This window comes from Temnothorax americanus, unplaced genomic scaffold (genome assembly GCF_048541705.1).
Source record: "Temnothorax americanus isolate GAGA-0224 unplaced genomic scaffold, ASM4854170v1 Scaffold8, whole genome shotgun sequence".
Taxonomy (NCBI): Eukaryota; Metazoa; Arthropoda; class Insecta; order Hymenoptera; family Formicidae; genus Temnothorax; species Temnothorax americanus.
In genome coordinates this window covers 2,974,512-2,996,579 of record NW_027509802.1, presented here as the reverse complement: position 1 = coordinate 2,996,579, position 22,068 = coordinate 2,974,512, and the positions used below count along the sequence as shown (strand labels likewise).

Below are 22,068 nucleotides of genomic sequence, written 5' to 3'. Positions count from 1 at the left end.
GCCGGGGCGAACTTTCCGTCGACTCGTGACCCCACCTCCGCCCATCACCCCGGCCTCAACGTTCATCCCTCGCCGTTGCTCTTCCCAGTTTCTTCGGGACACGCACCTTACACCGTGCGAGCATCGACGTGCGACGAGATCTTAATGACACCACGATTTCTGTGGGATTATTTATGGTTGCGCGATCCGGCAACGCGATCGCTCAATCTTGATTCCGACGTCGGATGCGGCCGTCGTTTGATAGCGTTTAAAGTTTTTCTGAGACCGACGGTTCTTTTGAATTCTTTATTCTTTATTCTTTATTCTTATATTCCGCCTCTCAATATCGCGTTACATTTGTGTGCAAACGTATATGTTACGGGCATCAAACGAGTTCGGGTTACAATTAGTCGCTGTAATTGTTTAGATTCTACCGGATTGACAGTATCAGGCGTTGTATCTATTCATTACGCTATACATGGCGTGTACGTGTTATTAATTCATTCGAGATACTCAATGAAGATATTTCGGTCAATGAGTCAATAGGGCCTTTTCCTTACGCGGTGGAGTCGACTAACCGACCCTCTGTACAAACTCATAATTAGACCCCAGGGACTGCTTCTGACACGTTCATCCCTCGTTTCTCCGCCCCATATATACGATGATCATACGGTGGGCCGATCGTTCCGCACAACTTCGCGCATGAATTCATCCGCTATCGCTCGTGAAGAAATATAACCGATGCTATACATCACTTGGTTTATTTTCATTCATACTCTCGATTTTATATTGACGAACTGGGCGTAGGAGTTGTTGTTTATCAAAATTTTACTTAATATTCCGCGTTGACACGATTCTTTCCACAAACATGAATAATAATACGACGCGTTTGACACATTTTATAATATATTTTCAGAATTCAATTTTATACGTATTTACTCGGTAACATTTTATCGCGAATGAGGCTGTTTCAGGACGATGGTGAAGCTCCGAGGCAATAAAAGTTATAGTGGCTTGTGCAGACCACAAATTAATTTGGTATAGTAGTAGATGTCTTTGTGCGTAGGAGATCCTCGCTTTAGCGCGTAACATAAACGGCGGGAGTTTACGATTCACCATATTTTACTTCCTGCACGAATCTGACCGGTAAGAGCGACTCGGTAATTGTACAGTTCTTACCAGCAAGGGTTAGGTGATAAACCGATTAGTTTAAGAATAGTTTAGCGGTAACGAGCGCCGGTAAACTTGCCTTGTCCCTCTTCATCCTGCCAAAATATTCCGGTATACAATCTTAATCGATACTTTCACCGAGCGTAAAGTTCCCTAATCCTACAAAACGTGACATTATCGTAAAATGACGGTTTAATCGAGAGAGTCGCTCTTAAATATTTCTTGTAACATTGATTGTGATGCCTCAAAACAAATTATGATTGAAATTTCACAGCGATTCGAGGCGAAGAATTCGTGTTTAAATTTCAATAGCTTATTAATGAAGTTGTACAAACAAAAAGTGAACAGTAGCATATAATTGAGTGATATATTACAAATTTTATTAGAATATTTCTTTTACTCTTAGAAACATTTTCACAGAAACCGCAAGAAAATATACGAAAGTTATCGTAATTAACGCAAATATTCAAAATCTCATTTTTTGCGTGATAATGCGTTGGACAGCTTTGGGGAACGAATTTACCACCCATGAACAAAAACGGAGCCCCTTATTGTATAAGCAGAATGGAACCCACAGTGTAACTCATCGTCAGTCTATGGTCTTTCGATACCCCACGCGAAATGTACTCGCCACGCGTTACATTAATATGAATGCACGCGTCAATATGTGAATACTTTTTACGCTTTGAGCACGTGCGATCAAACGCGGAGTTTTTCTGTGAATACACGTAATGCGTTTCGTACTTTCGTGTGGCTGCATGATAATTATATGCCAGAGAATTCACCCAAAAGTGGTTTTTGTGGATACATAATTTCTTATTTTTAAATGTTATATATTTTGATATATTTATACAGATATTTTGACATTGATTTATTAGGTATACCTGATTAGGCATCTTGAGAATGTTCGACTCATGTTAATTTGACAAAATAATAAGTATTATTTTAAAGATTAAAACATGTAATTTTACGTGTAGTTATAGATTTTCGTTAACTGTGTCAAAGTTATTTCTAACATGAAAAATATTTGCAAAGCGAAATCCGATGTGTGATAAACAATAAATTGCGGCAATTCTGGAGAAGAGTTATCGCGACGCGCGTGGTGCGCGACCGTGTTACACGTGGGTGCTTGCGATCGGAAGCGACTAGATATTATTACGAGACCATGATATACGAGCGCGCGCGGGAAGAAAAGCCCCTCTTTATGTTTCCTTTTCGTTGAGCGATCGCGAAGCGGAACCTCTCCTCGCATGACGTTATCTCGCGCGACTCACCGGAAATCTGCACTTAAATCGCGCGCGCGCTCGAGCCGAGAATAGAAATAAAACCGTAGCTCCCCTGTGTGCGGCAAATAAATCTAGGGCGCGTTAATCGAGGCACTTGTATGCCGACGTATCGCGGATTATGCATAAACATTAAGTATTGTGGGGTTGGTTATTCAGCATTTTATTAGACGTAAGCTATTCAGCGTTTTATTAAACGCTGAAATGTCGGATGTTATGATCATTAGAATTATAATCGCTCGCGTTTTATTAATTACCGACACAATAGACCGCTCGAATATCTTGAGCAGATAAGAATAATGAATAGGAGCAATTTAGAGCAATCATTATGACCTAGGAATTTTACTGTTTAGTAATGTAAAAGATGATCACGCAACGATTTTGCTTTCCTAAATCATTAATCAAATCTGAGAAACGATATAGCATTATCATGAAGAAATCCGGTATATTCGAAATACACCGAGCAGATATACGGAATCAAGGCAAATATTTCTTCGGTGTACATTTCCACACTGAGTCAACATCCGAAAATACGTGGTTTGTTTGCGTAGCCGAGCGTGTAGAATTGATACGGTTAGCAGGTCGGTAAAAGCAAGTATGCATCTGTCTAGCGTCAATTAACCAGTTCGAGCGCGTGAATGCGATGATCTAAACACGTAGATAGTTTTCTCAACATACCGCTTGCACGTTGAAGCGCGTTGGCGAGCTTCGCTTCTATCGAGAACGGTTTTCGCAAAATCCACAATTTCAAACAATTCTAGAAGCTGAAATTCTGGCAATTAAATAAATATATAATTTAAATATTAACGATGAGGGTTTTTTAGAATACCTTCGTCGTCAGAAAATCACAAAAAATCTCGTTTAATCCATTCCCCGATTAATACACGCGACGTGTACCAATTCCGGATGTCGGCCGAAAAAGGGGGCCTTGTTTGATTCGTACACGACATTTGTACCGATGTATATACTCGGTCCTTTCGATTCAACGCATATACGAAATGTTAGTTTTTCTCGTAGGATTATGGTCAGTGCATTCAACAAATTGGTGATTTTTCTTGCGCGATACCAGGAGGGAAGGCCCGCCGATTCGCGTCGTGCTCCTCAGGCCTCAGAGCCGGCTGCGCGGACACGAAGGAAAGCTTTATTGATGAGATCGTTAATACGCCAGATCGGCGAATGTTTTGTTGCCAGATCGGACGTCTATCCGTCGCGATCGGCGACCACCCGATGCGTCTCCTTTCACCCGCGACAAAAAGGGACTCAACCTCGTCGATGTACCATTCTCTCTCAAACGCTCATTTAAATGTTGCTTTGTCCTTGCAATCCAGACTCTTCCGCCTAGTCTCCAATCTCAGTCGCTAATTTAGTTCTGCGTTTACACGTGATCGATTAATATCGTTCCTTTTGAAGTGTGACTTCTAATTTAAAAATAGTTTCTTATCTACTTATCTGCTTTAGAGTTTAATTACGATTAGATTAATCCCAATTGCAAAATATACAATATGGATTGTTTCTCTAAAGAGTTCTTATAATTATATGAGAAAAAATAGAGTAGATCATAGTCGCGCGCGCGTTCTGGCAATATATAATAATTACATGGGATATAAACGACTTTTTTGTCCAATGCTTTAAAAATTGATAAAAAGATCCTGTGTGCTGTCAGTATAGTACCGCGGACATGCGTCAAGCGACACGGGATAACGCAGAACCTCCGTGTAAACATCCGACCACCGAGATCCAACTTAAGAACCTTGGTATCGATTATCATCGTCGTGGCGGTACATCTCGTCTCAATACGTCCATCAGATCGCTCGCGCGTAAGCCGGGGCCCTTTTTGCGGCGCCGACGACGTCGGGCCTCGGGAATGAGAAGAAGACGAAGAAGAAGATGACGAAGAAGAAGAAACGGAGACAAGTCGTGGTGAATTGGGTCCGCGGATCTTATCCGCGGATTGGCAGGCACCGGCATACATATTGCATGCCCGACGGGGACATATTTATTGGCATCTCTCCTATACGCTCTATCGAAACATACTGCGTACCGACGTACCCCTCGAACCCTTCTCCGTGTGCTAACTCTCGTCCCCGAATGAATAAAGTATTTCGTGTTCTCGGTGCGGTAACTCTTTTTACGACACCGCGCGTGGAGGTTCCGTTGCGACTCGTCGACGCTTTTACGCGGGCGACCGGCGCTTCGCGAATGATCGATGCTGAAATTATAGCGGGCTACATCTCGACAGACTCCGAACTCGGGAGATACGGCGCGACCGACTTCTTCTTCTTCGTGTCCGCGCTTCGTCCCTCCTTTTTCCTCATTCCGTGGCTCGAAATATTATCCGTTCTGGGATCCCGAGGGATCTTGCTGAATGCCGGTTCCTCCACGTGGAGGAGGCCAATTAATCCCGCGTCGAGGTTGCGATCGAAGAAGAACGCGATCGATCGAATGCGTGCGGAATTGCGGTGCAAGAGTCGCTGTACTTCGACGCGGGTTATCTTTTGTATATATTTGCCGTTTAATCCATTGTCATTTAACCCCGTATATGTCATCGGAAAATATGGCCGAATTAAATGCGAATCCGTATAAATTCTGAGGGGACATTGATTTACAATCACTTGAATCATATGCATATATAGCTCTTTTCGATATGTTTATTGTATATTTAAATTAATGATGTAAATAGATTTAAATTCCATATTTATCACATAGTTGCACTTATTGATTATGAGTGGATGAGTGGATTGTATGACAAATTAAGACATAAAAATGATTCTTTATTTCCCGATATATTTTTAAATAAATTACATGTATATAGTATTTCTATAATTATTATTAAATTTATAATATAATTTACAATTGCAACAAGCTTCCTAAAAAGTAGTTTTCTTATAAATCAGAGAGAGGATACTAGATGCCAACCATTTCTTGACCCTCTTACCGCACACATTGTCGGCTTATTATTTATCTTACTGCACAGATCAGGTTACTCTCGACGATATCTCTAATGTTGTGATCGATTGCGTCCCGTATTTTGTTTCATCCAGTAATCACAGCGTACATGTCATACTCCATAAAAAAAGTTGTTACTTATGGATGTTCTTGGGGGACGCGATGACTTGATCGTAGAGTAAAATTAACTACTTGTCGGATTAATCGTTTTACGCGCCAGTATACATCCCACGAGATGACATACGCAACGTGCTATAGGTATATTAAGCTATCTGTAAGCTAAATTATCAGAAAAAAAATTTTATATGGAATTAATTTGCTAATTATTTGCTATTTTTTGCTTTTAAAAGTAATTTTTTTGCTCCAGCTATTAAAAAGTTACGAAGGGCTGGATAGCTTAAGATTAAAATGATTTTTGCAAGCAAATAATAGCAAAAAAATAGCAAATAATTTTGGTATTATTAACTTTTCCTTTGATCTATGTACATGTTGTTTTTTACAATGGCTGGATAGCTTAATCTTAAGCTATCCAGCCCTTCGTAACTTTTTAATAACTGGAGCAAAAAATTTACTTTTAAAAGCAAAAAATAGCAAATAATTAGCAAATTAATTCCATATAAAATTTTTTATGTTTTGATAATTTGGCTCAGATAGCTTAATATATACCTACGCGATATGCTGTGTACATAAAATTAGTTCTACATTTTATATTTAAAAAAATAGATTCTAGGCATTTTACTTTTTGCTTTTTCTTCCATTCGTTTATCATCATACTCTTCTTGCATTCAATATTATAATACTGCCCAATCTATAAATTATCGCAATAATTTATTACGCGATATCGTCCGTTTCACTTCCACGCCTTTCGGTAGGAACGTTTAACTGCGCGCGCGAGGTCGACGGTTATCTCGCAAGCTTCTCGAAGGCGGGTGAGCGAGGAGCGTTGGGTTATACAATGGGACAATCTCCGACTTGATTTTGCGTTAGGCGGCCGAGATTGGCAGTCCGCGTTACTTGCCTGCCAGGCAGGGCAACGCCACGCGTTGTGCTGTACGTACGTAGGTATATAGGTACAGTAGCGGCGTGGCGATGTGATCCTGTCGGGCACAGGACTACGTTACCGCCCCCACGATTACAGACGAGGAGGACGACGAGAGCGAGGACTAGGATGGGGGCCATCCCAGAACGTCTCTGCCTCTGACAGCTCGACTCTCCCTCCGTCCTGCGCCGCGTCTCCTCTCCCGTCTCCTACCCTCACGTGTCCCCCTCGCTTTCTTCTGTCCCTGTCTCAGCCACCGCGCATCCCGTACGTCTCTCTTGCTATCTTCACCTATCGTCGCGGTGTATAAGATACATCGCGTATAGGTCGCACGACGGAATTCCCGGGACGGTCGATTTTTTGCGATATTCGAGTAACTACGCTGTCCATTAAACGTTACAAAAAGATATATCTAAAAGCGTTGTTGATGCACGTAATTACTCATGGTAAAACGATCCTCTTTCTCTTTCTTTATATTTTTTGCATTCTTTAGAAAAAAGTAGCGAATCAATTAAATTATATTTGCCAACCGACCGTATGTGATTCAGACTATTAATATGTATTCGATCGTTATATACGTGAGACTAACGTGAATTCTCTCTTCGTTTTCGTCGCTGTTTTTGTGAAGAGGTACAACGGATTCGGTGCGGTGATGGTAGTAGTATTTCCAATTTGACTGGACGTCGAGCGCAGACTGGAGGTCCGCGGACCATTCGCTCAGTCCTTTCTGGCCTAGGGTCGCATTAACATTCCACCACCGAAATTATTTATAGCTTCATCCGGAGATATCTCGAGATGTAAATCAGACATTCCTCTAATTTGGGATCCTCGTGCGGTATGAGGCTGCGCGCGTTCGCTGTCTATAGACAGTTTCGGACTCCAGACGTGGGTGTAACGTATCATTTGTTCATCGGCCGCGTGACGGTTACTCGGAAACCAAGTTCGGAATTGCAATAAACTTTGAGATTAAATCGGAACGCATATATACATGAAACATTGTCTCGGAATATCGCGCGCGGCGAATGCAGCCTCGTTGATTATTCTCCTCGCCGATAAGTCTTGACGAGTCTACATGTTCGAATGAAAACTTATCAAATCACGTTTGGCATTTTTTTTATCGGTGAGTGGATAGCATTTTGCATCGAAAGAACCGTCCGCGAGATACGTTCGACAGGCAATTTTGTCTTGTTTTTATATTTAGTAAATATTTCTGTCGCTTGGACGAGTAAAGCCTATATGTTACATTCTTACGCCATAGCGTAAGACTTAATAAACTTGAGAGTTAATGAAGTTCGTACGTGCTCCACTATTTGCCTAAAGCCCGTGTCACACTACGTATCGCGGACGCGGATCGGATTGAGATTGCGGATCGCGGATCGTAATCCAGCCAATCATATAGACGAGCAGCTCATCTGTGATTGGCTGAAATCCGATCCGCGATCCGTAATCCCAATCCGATCCGCGTCCGCGATACGTAGTGTGACACGGGTTTAAGGGTATCGCGTGAGAATCTTCCCCCCCTCTCCGTTATCGTCGGGGTACCCCTCGCCGAAGAGAAACATTCACGCGCGCGCGATACACGTTCGCAAATTCAACGCATTCGTTACTCGGCGAGACGCAAATCGGAATATATGCACCGTGCGTAACATATGTTGAAGTTAATGCGCGTGATGTGCGAATTAAAATCCGAAGGAGAAACGGGGATAAAGGAACCGGGCCGCGAGGAAAAAAGTCGCCGGCGCAGGACGGCGTCTTCATTACCCGCTACCAGTTACCGACGCACCTCGGTATCCATCAACCTCGCGAGAGCCACTCGAACTTACGCGGCTAGAAAATCTCTTCGGCACAAATATCAAACGCGTACTCGTTGCGTAAAGACGCGATAGGTAGGAGAAACGGAAAGAAAAAGAGAGAGACGGCGGCGAAGGAAACTAAAATGAGAGTACAGGAGACAAAGAGAGAGAGAAAGAAAGACAGAGAAAGGGAAAGAGAGAGAGAGAGAGAGAGAGAGAGAGAGAGAGAGAGAGAGAGGGGGGCTTCCCTGCCCGGTGGTAATTGGCGGGCAAGACGGATGGCGGTACTTATTTGCACTCGCTCTTCGGAATTAAAAGTACCGAGCGGTGCGCTCATTAATCTCGGCGCGTCCGTGAAGAAAGAGGTCCTTCGGAGGACGGATAGGCGTAGAGAGTGAGAAGGAGAGAAAGAGAGGATAGGAGTAGGAGAGAGAGAGAGGGGGAGGGGGAGAGGAGGCTCCGCTACCGGCGAACGCGTTCGCCGCAGGATGTAATCGCCGAACAAACTGAAGGTCCGCGAACAATTTCCATCAACAAGATTTACGCGCCCCGGACGCAATCAGCCTCTTCCTCCTTCTACGGGTCCTCATCGGCGTCCGGGCTTCCACAGTCCGGGCTCTCCTCTCTCCTCTCTCATTACTCTCGCTCTTTCTCGCCGTTGCCTCATTTCCACGTCTCCCTCCTCCGCGTTTTATCCAATGGTTCGAAATGGTATAGGAGAAGGAGACCGAGAAGAGGGCAGAGAAGGTGGAGGAAGAGAGGAGAAGAAAGAACGCGAAGAGGAGCCCGTGCGATTCTTCTTCCATCTTCCCGGGCTTATGGTGCTCGCGAGGAGCTGACTCGGGCGCAGCTACCATTTCTCGGGCGGTGATTGGCTCCGCGGGGGGTGGCGCATGCGCACCGACTGCCTGCTCCCGCTGCCCACATTAACATTCCTAACTTCGCTTCTTGCTGCGCTCTTTGCGCGTGATAGATTGCACGAGGCGTTTTTGGATACCGTTCGGGTCTACCTCGTTTCTTCTTCTCCACTTTACGCGGCCGTCTCGTTACGGGATTCGAACGGCGCTCGCGGATTGAGTTCTGCATCTAGAGCCTCGAGAATTTCCATGCCCCTAATGTATGTACTTACCAGTCTGCCTTAATCTCGCCACTATCGCATCAAGATTTTCCTTCGGTCATTGAGCATTCTTAAAAAATTTCTATGTCTTTACGATATTTATGTCACGCAAGTTACGTTATGTGGTATGAGGAGAGATAAGGAATGTAATACACACATACGACTTAAGATATCGCATATAAACAGATAAAGTATTATATTATTAAGTTAAAGTATTACATTCTTTATATTTATTTTTTGGAAATATATATAAGCAAGTTTATACAATTATCTATCAACTTTGTTATTTATCTCATTAATTTATTATGGTCTCATAAAGAAAAGAAAAAGAAATCTGAATTTTTTTTAACATTGTTACAAAATAATCACGCAAAAAATATGTTACATTTTTGTCTTTGTTGATGTTATTATCTTGAAATATATTTCTAAAAAAATATAGAGGTCTAGTTCAAAATCTATAGGTAATATATTAGCGTGTTAAGAAAGAAAATAAAGCCATCGGCGCTATCGGAAGTCGACGCGATTTCGCGACAGGATTCGATCGCGTGACGATTTAATTGCAGCGCCCGCGGCGCATCACTTTCTGCATCCCCGAAACTGGACTCTGGGACGTGAGCCACGACTCGGTCGTGGCCGTTACACGTTCACCGTCCGCACGGGTACCTCTCGGCATAATCGCGGGACTACTCAAGAAGGTGGGCAACGGTTGATGGCAAGGGGCATATTGGCTCGGCGGGGGTGCGTGCCCGCGCGCGGACGTAGCGCCGCGAATCCGTGAGGATGCATCCTGCGGATCCGGTGGTTCGGGTTATCCGCGCGCGTCGCACCCGCGCTCCTCCCTCGTCCTTATCCCGCCTCCGTTTCTCCTTTCCCCCGTTCTTTCTGCCCCTTTCCTTTCTGTTCGTTTTCCTCTCCCCGTGCCCCCGCCCTCGCCCCGTCCCGTCCCGTCCCGTCCGCACACGCGATCCTCGCGCGTGATTTAATGCCTCCCGAGCTGCGCTCCTTATTTATGCACCGAACATGTATACACGCTTAGCCTTAGCGACCGGAGAGCGACGGTTAAGGCCCCGGTACCTATATCCTATACCACGGCCGACAAGCACCGGAGCCCCGAGACCTGGGTCCCGCGTATACGGACCTCGCATATTATGGTGTCCGGGGCCCGACGACGATATTAAAAGAACGAGCGCGCCGGGGTCCCAGGCGGAGAGGGCGGCGGCGATGGCGAGGCGCACACGCGAGGGACCCCAAATATAGACTTGTTCGAAATTAGTAACTCCTCTTTGTCCTGTCGCGGCGCGCGCGGTAATGCACGCCGTGCACGGCGCGCTCGGCAATCTGTGTTAATCCGATACGGTTCCGTAATTAATTCCGTCCGCGTTCTAATAGCAGAATCGCGTTTGTTGATAACGTAGGAAGACAGTCTCGTGAAAGAGGAACGATATACACATGCGCCTTATTCTAAATAGCTAGACAAATCAGCTAGACAAATAGCTAACTAATTTAATACTAATTTTTGTAAACCACGTGCTTATAGCCATCAATTTGTGAAATTCTACACAAAAAGTTAAAATTTTTATTATTATATATAGATATTATGGGGATTGATACTTCACATATAAAATATCTTTTACTACAAATTATTGATTTGAGCGAACGGGTTGTTTGACATACGAATAATTAGCTTACATAAATTGTTTCTGATGGGTGCAAACTGGCCGTAAATCAGTGACTATTTCCACTCTGTTATAGAAAAATTCTATTCTCGCGACAATGTTTTGCATCGTTTCTTTCGATGCGAAAGTTCATCGTAGATAGAAGAGACAGAGTAAAAAAACGGACAAATAAAAACGATGGGACGGGACAATTTGTCAAAACAGGTAAAGAGTCATCTGTCTCCGGCTATGACTGGAGAATGCAGGGAACGATCGCGAAGGCATTTTATACATGTTCGTAATCGGTCGCGTATCGCCACGACCGAGCATTCCGGGAATGCGGCGGTCGCGAGGATGGAGGTACCGGCAATTAGTTCCTTGCATTCTAGCCGGAGCGTTCCAACCTTAGGCGCCGCTCGTGTGCCACCAAAAAGCGCGTAGCGTGATATTCTTACGATAACGATGGTGACAAATCTCCTGTTTACATTTGTTCTTGATCTTGACCGAGCCGAAGAAGCTATATTTGCGATCGAGTACGCGAAGCCTTTTTAATTAAACAATTGTACTTGAAAAAATATAAATTCTATTAAAAATTTTTTATTTTTATCTGCCTTTATTTCTATAATTTAAAAATTTGCGGAAATTTTTCTGCAAATGATTCGTAAGCTTCTATTGCTATCGTTTACATCAAATATTCTCACTAGTACTTCTTCGGCCTCCATAAAAATCTTTGTAGGAATACGAATACTGAACTGTGGTACAAATAATGAATACGTATTTGTTAGTTAAAGCGTTGATCGCTTACGTGTTGGCGCGAGAAACAGGTGTAAGCGCGCGGGGCAAATGTAAATGAATAAATCGACCCAGAGTAAAGCGAGAGTCGGTCGGGAGTCACCTGCTCGAAAGTAACCGCGCATGCGAGTTACTTACCATGGTAATTGAACCACGGCTGATAAAACGGCCGCACGAGTGTCACGCGGACGAAAAATAGGTCGAATTTAAATGTATTTCGCGAACGCCGATTCATTGCAGTTTACTCGAAACTAAGGGCGAACTACATCGTGAATTTACATCCTGGCACATCGGTGGAATACAGTATTGATCCCATCGAACGATAATGAGTCAAAATAAAACAGAAAAAATAGTATATACGATTTGACAAATTGCAAGCAAATCATTATTGCTTAGAATTCTAATTCACAAAAATTTCACAATCGTCGATTCCTTTATTAATTTCCCTTAATTACCTACGTCGTGATAATCTCGATTCTTAAAAATATAGCGTATCATTATCGAATAATAATTGCGATGAGGTTAACTTAGCTTAAAAAATTTGATTGGGTGAACATTTCTAAGGAAACCATAACACTATGTGCGGAATCATTTCATATGTATTTGTTCTGATTTAATATCCTCTTACGATCTTTCCCAAATTTTTCCATGTAATTAAAAAATCAGACGACGTTTCCCGAAAACAACCGTGATCGCAATTTGCTCTGCGTGACCATAAACGCTCAAGGAAATTAACTCAAGGTTATTATTGGACGCGTGTTCGATTTGTACGAATCGTCGGCGCGCGGCAAAGCGACCGTTGAATACCGCGCGCGGATTTTAATGCGTTATAATGGCGACGTTAGCTTAATACAAGCTATCGCACATCCCGACCTCTCCGACCCCTCCTCCCTGGATCGTTAACGAAGCAGACGAAGCTGCATCGCGCCGGTAGAATCGACGAGACCTCTCGACTCCGCGATAATGCGGCTCGCGCCGCACCGCGCCGCGCGCTCGGAAACGCTGACATTTCGCATAATTACCCGTTTCCCTTGACCAGCTACTTAAGCGAGCACGTCAGTTCCCTTAACCCCTGCGCTACCAGGAGTTAAGGATCGTGTAAACGTCCGGGGCGAGCGGGCACTTTTAATTGCCGGCGCGTATCGCGTCGGTCGGGCACCGAGAGAGAGAGAGAGAGAGAGAGAGACGACGACGAAGAGATGAAGGGAGAAAGGGGGAGGCTGACGGTGGAGCGGACGTGGAGGTCGAGAACGAAGAGATCGAGAAAGAGACGAGCACACGGAGACGGGGAAGCAGCGAGAGCAACTATGGCAGGAGGAAAAGAATTTTAATTGCCAGGGCAACCCGAAGAGAGAGCGTCGGGGCCGCGCGCGCGCGCGCCCGCCCGTACACAGGGCTTATATAGCGGGCACCATAAGGTTGAGGTCGTGCCTGCCGTCCGGTACGGTACAGAGCTGGGAACCAAACAGCTTGGTAGCCAATGGGATCATATATCAACTACTGCTCCGGTAGGCAGAAACAAAATGGCGTCCGCGATTAGATTGTTGTTTCATCCCTGCGGGCGCGATCGTCCCTACTTCCTTTGCCTCGTCTTCGCAGCTCGAAACGCACTCCTTGTTCCCCGAGCGCCGTCCAATCGGCGAACCGCCGCAGAAAACCACCGCCATGCTTTTTTCCTGCCTCCTGACTGCTAATCAACTGGTCCTTAGGTCCTCTGATACCTCGTGAATTTGCTAAAATCGTGAAAGAATTACGTTAATTTTTCAGACTACGTATGAATCATTCTTCCGATATTAATATCGACTTTGTATAAGTTAGTTTTTTTCTCCGACTTTTTCTTAATTCTGTCTCTAGAGAGAAAGAGAGAGAAGAGAACGTGTTATACCAATTAAACTGTAGTGGAAATTAATCAACGGTGAAGATATCGTCTTTATATAGAGACATGGAAGGATGATCGAACTATGATTAAAGTTAAACGACGTCGCAGAAATTGCCCCTCAGCCTGATCGGTAATCTAGAATCACCGTCAAAGTCCATCAAGATTCGTCATCGATATAGCGCCTCTCTCTCGGCCGGAATCGGCCAGCGTGCTTTTGCAACGTGCAACGCACACAACGTCAAGATATCGATCGCGTTGTTCGAGTCGCTCTACAGCGAGGATATACTCCTACGCGCGCCCGGTAATTTCCGTGCGCTATATTTTCATACCCGAGTTAAGCAAAGCGCGTCGCGGAACTGACACGCGCCGCTGCAGCTTGGGAAGTGAGAAAGAGAGAGAAAAAGAGAGACCGAGAGGAAGAGGGAGGGAGAGCGCCGATTGCCGGAAAGCCACTCGTACGCAATTAACTGCGGGGAAATGCTAATTTTGACCTATATAGCACGTAAAAATGACCGGCGAGAAACATGTGCGATACGAGTCATTCCGAGGAGCGCGCGCTCTTAACCTGTTGGCCCCGCGAGTCAGCCACCTGCCCGCGAATTTTATTTTGTTATCGGGCTGACATCCTTTACGTCAGTTTACGCGCGCCTGTACGAGGAGAGCTCCAAATCGCAATCATCCAGAAGGATGATCCGCAGTTTCGTCGGCGTATAAAGGAAAATACCTAATTGTAAGTCGGGCGCACTCAAACAACGGAAGGAAGTTGTATTTCAGGCACTTAACAATCGCCACTATCTTTGAATATCAACGCGATTTTGTCACCGACTCTTGAGCTGCGAAGTTGGAAGGACGCGTTGGATGAAATCATTTTTTTCTCTGTGTCATTTACAAACATGGGGATCGTCACTTTTATTCCCGAACGAAATAATATCTCTTAGGCTTTTGAACTTCCGCTTTTCTCACATACTTTATTTTCTAAAATTTATCATTATTAATAATCGCAGTTATAGCAAAGAATAGCAAAGAAATGCCTCTGATGTTATTATTGAATTATTGATGCAGGATGACCTAAGATAATATTTGTAAATGCTGACATTTTATTTTATATACTTATTTATATAAGATACTTTCTATCTTATATATATATCCTTTGCGCAAAAAAGTTGAGCTATACTATATATATATATATATATATATATATATATATATATATATATAGTATAGCTCAACTTTTTTGTACCTATGTATATATATATATATACCTATATATATATATATATATAAATATATATATATATATATATATAGAGAGAGAGAGAGAGAGAGGTACATTTAATATGAAATGATATTTTTTTTGTATAACATTTCGAATATATCATTAGTTAGATTTAACTACTGTTGAGTTCATTATTCGTTACTATTTAATGTTACTTTGCGAAGAAGACAGAATCGTTAAGTTAAATGTCAGGTAGGTGAGGTAGCATTAATTAATGGTTGCAGAAACGATCTATAATATCCCCATTGCCATCATTAATTGCTCGCAATCAGAACATTAGTTATAATGTTTATATTTGTTAATTATTTCGTAATTATTTCGTATGGGAAAAGCTGTGCGATATTCTAATTTATCTATACCTATGAAGCGTCTTTTTATATCGTTATACATCACTCGCTTTATGCAATGCACTCTCAAATGTTGCATCGTGAGTTTCGCTAGAGAGGGCAATCGTAACAGACGCACCTTGCGCAATGCAATGCAATGCAACGCAAGAAAGGGACACGATAGTATCCATCAAGGTGTCAGGTTAGCCTAGGTATGTATGTGTACGTATATGTGTGTGGGTGGGTGGTTGGACTCAGCTGTTAGTACACCTGCCCGGAATGCGTGAGTGTGAGAGTCGCTACTCGCTCAAGCACCTTTGTGGGCACTGTCTACGGCGATCTTTCATTTGCATACGCGGTTCGCGCCGCAGCACAATGTAATTGTTACCTCATAATACTTATCCTACCGTACGTTTCGCTGCACTTATTTTGACATCTTCTTAGCACGTCCTATACCGAATTTTCGAGTACGACCGACACTGTCGACAGTTTGATAAACAATAGAGTTTTTAAAGAATCGATTATTATAACAGTAAAGTAAGCTTTTTTGATACATAATATGTATTTTTTGATACATAATTTTTTTGATACAGAATATCATATAGAATGCTTGATTTTAATATCATGACTTATGTGCAAATTAGAACGAAATTATTTTTACTGGAAAAAATTTTTTATCTCAATATTAAACATATAAAAAAGTAACCCTTTAAACTTTTAGAATGAATCACAATCGAAAAAGAAATGATACGATTGCATGAATTTTTTACATAATTGAACAAGTCGAATCTAATAAGAACATGGAATTAAATTATCGATGATGATTCACTATATTTATCGTTCCCGCTGGATTCGATTTTAACCATTCATATTTTACATTTCAATTGCCACATACACGCGTGCTTATTTGTATTCACGTTAAGTGTCATCCGCTTAATGCCCTCGTTTAACGTATTCCGCATTCAATTATTGAGTTTAAGCTTGTCCGCGCCAACATTTTTGTTTAATCTTTGGAAACGCTGAAAGTCGTCCTTTTCGGAGTTACTTTACGATTATGACAGCGCATATAAGACGGGCATAGCCGTAAGACTGTAACAACGGGGATAAAAAACGGGTGGACATAAAGTAGGCAGTGGGAGACAAGGAACGATTTCCGAGTCCCAGCCTTCGCCCCGCCGTCCCGCGGGCTCGCGTACGTGGAAACCCAGGCGATTAAAAAAATATGACGAGCATTCATTTCCACGATCATAAAATCATTAGCATAAGAATTCCTCTACCTGCTCCGGGACGGTCGGTGGTGAGGAGGCGCCTCCGGACACTCGATTTTCGTCGTGTTTTTAGTCGCCGTTCCGGGCTGATTTATAAACATATAATGTGACGAGGGTGTGGTCCCGCTACTACATAATGATAGGCCATCGTTAATTACGTTTGGTTAAGTCATTTATGAGCGCTCCGGGCCGACAGCCCTCTCGCGAGAAGGCTGCGCGAAAAATCTCTGACCCGCCGGCCTGCGTTGCAATAAATTAGCGAAAGGTTAGAATGTTCGCCGCTTATCGAATTTTAGATAAAAGAGGGCCGTGCTTTTATTGTCCCCTAATAAGTATGATAATTTTTACACGTCATTAGCACTGATTCTTAACACGATTTTCATAATATATGTTATCAGTCTTTGTTACAGATTAGAGATTTTGTTCTTCGATCCTCACGTCCGTCGCGAAGTACCCGGTTCCATCCAGATGCTGATTCAATAAAGGTACGAATCTTTAATACATTTTGTAAGAATTTTTTATCCCTTTTGATCAGATTAAATTCTCAAAGGAATGTATACTATTATAAAGAAACAATTATAAGGATAAGAAAAGTTGGTCGATTTACTATAACGAAAGAAAACTTCTAAAAATGTGGATCGTATCCGTTTTCTCTACTTTTAATTGGACATATTTGCGTCAAAATAAGAAACGTCTATCTACTGACTATTTTGCTGTACCAAAAAGCGATTAACTAGTAAATATTTCAGCGTGAGAGCATTGTTCTCTCTCCGTCCGTAGGAATTTCTTAGAGTCTCGTAGATGCCTTTTTGTAACAGGAGAAATGATAAAATATTCTCGGCCCGCGCCTTTCTTTCGAGTCGTGTGGAGAGATCAAATACCTTGGCTAGACTCCCACAGTCTAAATGGTGAGGCGAGTTGAAATATCGCGCCAGGCCTCCCTATATGTTAATCTCTGCATTAGCATAATACCGTGATTCTTCAAGGATCATTTGGAAATGCAAATAAATAATTTATAATAATAAGAGCGGACGTCCTGTTGTGGCAGCCACACATTGAAACGTCAGTATCGTTTTTATGTGTAGTTGTGTTGGACAGGTCGATCCAGACGTCTAAGTCACTTGTTTTCCGCTATCAATAAAGGTCAGAACGCGTTTTTTCGTTTCTACAAGAAAATTGTTAAACGATGCAAATGTAAAAAAGTGAAACGTCGTTCCATATCTGTCCGGTAGCTCCAAAAATATAAATTTTCAACAATTTAATATACAACATAATGATGAAGTGTTTATCGATGAAAGATAATAAAAAATATAATAAGGAAAGAATAAGAATAGCTTAATTATATAAATTAGCCATACACATTTTGCATAAGCCAAGTATCTCGAAAAAAATTATAATTAAATATCATGCTCCTTATATATGTATATATATGAAAACAAGATATAATTATATATTTTCCTATCATAGAATTATATATATATTATTTACATAGTGCACATAGTGTATGCTGGATTTTAAGATTTCCAATAATTCGAATTGCGTTATCTGTTAAAAATAATTAAATGATTAAGTGGACAAAAACACAGATATAATATATAATTAGCGTATAATACAGATAAATAAATTTTTAATAAAATATCCCGAGAAGACCCGGAAGAATTTCATTTTCCGTTGGCAGTGGGAACTTCTCCGGAATGTGCCGTGATGTTAATATACACGACTGCGAATATGCCGTAATTAATAAGCGAGACACCCAGACGCGCGACAAAGTAAGGCTCGCGCTGGCGACCGGGAAGCGAAAAGACAAATAAACTCGAGAGTCAGCGAGCAATCGGCCTAAGAGGCCAGGACCCCACCGACCTTCCGCGGGGCGTACGGATCGACTTTATGATTTTCTGTGGCACGCCATCGGGACCCGTATCTCGGCCATATCATGCTACTTTACGATCTCTAACCAGCCTCGAATTTACGCGGACGTTTATAACCGGGCCACGTGAATTCGGTTTCCACTTCGACTCGCGCGTTGAGAGTCGAAAAAAAGAAAGAAGGAAACGCGACTTTTACAGGGTATAAATAATAAAGTGCACGGCGTGTATGCGCGCTCCTTACTTTTAACGCGGCGCAGGTGCGCCTGTGTGATGGTTGCTTGATGTGTTACGTGTTAATATACCGAAATGCGTCGTTCGCTGAATCCAGTCAGGTTCCTCGGACTCCAACTCTTTGGAGTATCGAAGAAGGTACGGTTCCTGGGCGAGACCGGATGACATTTTACAAAATTATTACGGTGATCATGGCTGTGCAGTCATCGTGTTTGGCTCGCGCTATCGAATAATCGAACCAGGGTTGTCTCGCTTCCTTTTATTTGCCTCTTTTCTTTTTCGTTTTATGGTCAGAGTCGTCAGAGAAAAAACGGAATTAAATAATTTATTATAACTTGAAATTTTCGCTACTTAGATGTCAAAATTTTAGAATATAATTTCTTAACAAAAAAATTTAGGGAGAAGATTTATTCTAAATATGAAGCTTCCAGCTTATGTGCTGATTATTTTACAATATGTTGATTTCGCTGCAATTTATTTTTTTCAATCAATTCTACGCACGCGTTATTACGATATATCTTCGTATCTGTTTGTTATCTGGTAAGAATTGTCCTACGAGAATCCAAGAGGGGGCCGAGCGCGAGAGAAACGATGGAAGGAGCGTGCAAGCGACACAGAGAGGGTGGAGAAGGTAAAATCGAAGGACGAGGGAGTTATCTACCTACCTAGTGGTGGTAACAGTGGAAATAGTGGATGGATATAACGTGTGGAAGGAGGAGAAGTGGAATCTTCCTTTCTCTCTCACGGAGGAGCCGGGCAAGATGGTAGGTGACTAAGGGCGAAGGGAGTACAGTGGGAGGGGAGACGCGGTGACAAATGAGAGCGACTACAAATTGCGCTCGCCGGCTCTCGTTCTCATTCGATTCTCGTTTCGTCCTTTCTCTCTCTCCCTCCTGCTCTCCCGCGCTGCCTCTCATTCACCGGATCGGAGCGGACGGGTAAACGCTCGCTTGGCCCTCCTCTTTCGCGCCTCTTCCACTCTCTCCATTTATCCTCCTTCGCGATAATACTTCACGCTCACGGATAACAAAAAGTACTCTCAGCGGGTTTGCGGAGTAACTTCAATTATCGGCGACGACGAGCGCGACGTACGACGCGCCGCGCCGTCGCATATTTCGGAGTCGCAGATTTCACATTTCGTATATTTTGTTAAACCTTTGCATTTTTGCGCGAGTATCTATTCTTGCAAGTGAGAAAATTGTTGTGTGTAGCGCATCTCTTTCTGTTCGTGCGACAAATCGTCGGAGATTCCATTCGCTCGTTCATCTCGTTCGTCAACGTTACGCGTTTTAACGTCCCGGAGATGTATTCTCGCGGTCAGAAGAAAGACAAAAAACACGTATTCGCGACACCCCGTTACGGCCGGAATGCAGCAGTCGACCGCGACTTGTGTATTTACTCCGGTAAGGACTCCGACACCGACGATGGTCGGGGCCGAGATGTTATATCGTGGCAGGGGCCAAAGAGTAGAGAAGAATCGATGGTATCCTCGGTGAGCACTCGCGTCGTGCCTCGTTGCCGTTGTAATAACCCCCGTAGATCATACCGGCACACGTACACGCCCACGTAGCTGCCTCACGTGTACACTAGGCGTTGTATACGCCTTAACATTTACTAAATGGACACTTTTCAACCTAGACTGACCTAGAGCATTGCGTCTAGATGCGACGTACACGAAATCTGCGCACTCAATTCTTGAAGGAAGAAAAGACAACGAAAATGAGCGATAACATATGATAAACTTAGATCGTATGAGTTGTCAATATATAACGATACATCTCTTCGACTCTGTTTCGTCAGATTATTCGTCAGCTGGCAGAAGATAAACTGCGCGATACTTCGAAAATTATGCCGGTATATAAACTTTATACCGGCAGCTGTTTTAAGTAAAGATTTCGGAGTGACGATAAGATACATCACGCGTCTCAAATTTAAATTTAATCTATAAAATATAAAAATAAAAAAAATATTAATTTATAAATTTATTTTTTAATTTTATGTTTAAATATGGCAAATGTCAAATGCTATTCATTATCGCTCAACATTGTCTAATTTCTCTATTATAAATGATGCATAAATATACACAGATGGAAGACATTTGTTTAAAAATAATTCCATGAAATGTGTATTCTGCGAATGTATAAAAACGTTTACGACGCTTAGTGTACTTACACACTGGTGCGGCTGAGCATTATTCATTGAACAGAAGCACATGAACGCACGACACACGTCTACTATTTCACAACAGAGCAGTTTTTAACCCTTTGACGCAGCGATGGTTGCGTCTATTTCGCGGGTAGCGATGGCATTAATATTTTCACGTTTATTAAAATATTGAGATTACTTAATTTTTTTACAAACATAGTTTTTATTGTGAATCACCTTGCACGAGTAACTGCTAGATATATATAGCATTGAGCGGGAAGCGAGACATCTAGAATAATGTAATAATATAGATATTTTTAATTAGAGAGATGTTATGCTTGATTTTTTACTGATTTATTATATTTATTAAATCCTATCTTGTGGTAAAAATATAAAATTTTTACTACAATTTTTTATATCTTATATATTTTTTTAATAATTTGCATAATTCTGTATATGATTTATTAGTGCTATACAGAATTTACATATTTTGTGTCGCCATTGAAACCGGTAATTTACCGATAAATATTTAAATACCACACAGATTCTTCTTTGGTAAATAATTAATTAGAATTTTTATTATATATTATATAGCGGTTGATTGAAATTGTCATCAGAATTTTTGATTAATTACTCGATCAGCCACATGAGATTGCGCGATTCGATTACGCGATCGTGGTTCGGGTTTAAAACTCGACTCGTTGCTTTTCCGTAAGCACGCAGACTTGCGAAACGATCGTTAAGGCGAGTCGCGCGCCCGCACGAAGTTGCGCGTGATTTATCAATGGCTTTATGGAGGATTTACAATCTGGACAGGACCGGTAATGGGAGCCAATCGGCTGAGCCTTTTAATCCTCTTACATCGTTTTACACCGCTTCTACGGAAGTGCATCGGCGATAATGTCCACGAGCTGCGACTCGATGGATTCTTCTAATCTAATCGATTTTCACGAACGTAAATGATAAAGTTTTGACGTCAACGTACCATTGCGTTTTTGAGAATCTGGAAACATTACGCGTTATGTAATTACTAGAAATAGTTTAATGTAACAGTTGCAATACAAAGTCACTTTACGAATCAAATGTTAGTCATAAAATCTCATAAAATCGTTTAGACACTATGTAGTACGAGAGTCTTATGTGGATTAATAGTTTCATATAATTCAAGTTTTTTTTCTTTTTGTACGCGGAATTCGTATATAGACTAGCCGGAAGGCGTACATAAAAAGAAAAGAAAAGAAAAACCAGCTAAAACAGCTTCTACAGTGAGGGAAACGGAGCTCTATGAAAGAATCGCCACA

The 22,068-nt window shown here is 42.2% G+C and overlaps 1 long non-coding RNA gene across 2 annotated transcripts in view; it reads left to right on the top strand.

Moving 5' to 3' along the window:
- The window catches only part of LOC143907182 (uncharacterized), a 148,380-nt gene that overhangs the window by 21,414 nt on the left and 104,898 nt on the right, over positions 1–22,068 (top strand). For both annotated transcript variants that reach the window (XR_013259759.1, XR_013259760.1), the window contains exon 2: positions 16,934–17,008. This is a non-coding gene — a long non-coding RNA (uncharacterized LOC143907182). The remainder of the gene's footprint in view (positions 1–16,933; positions 17,009–22,068) is intronic.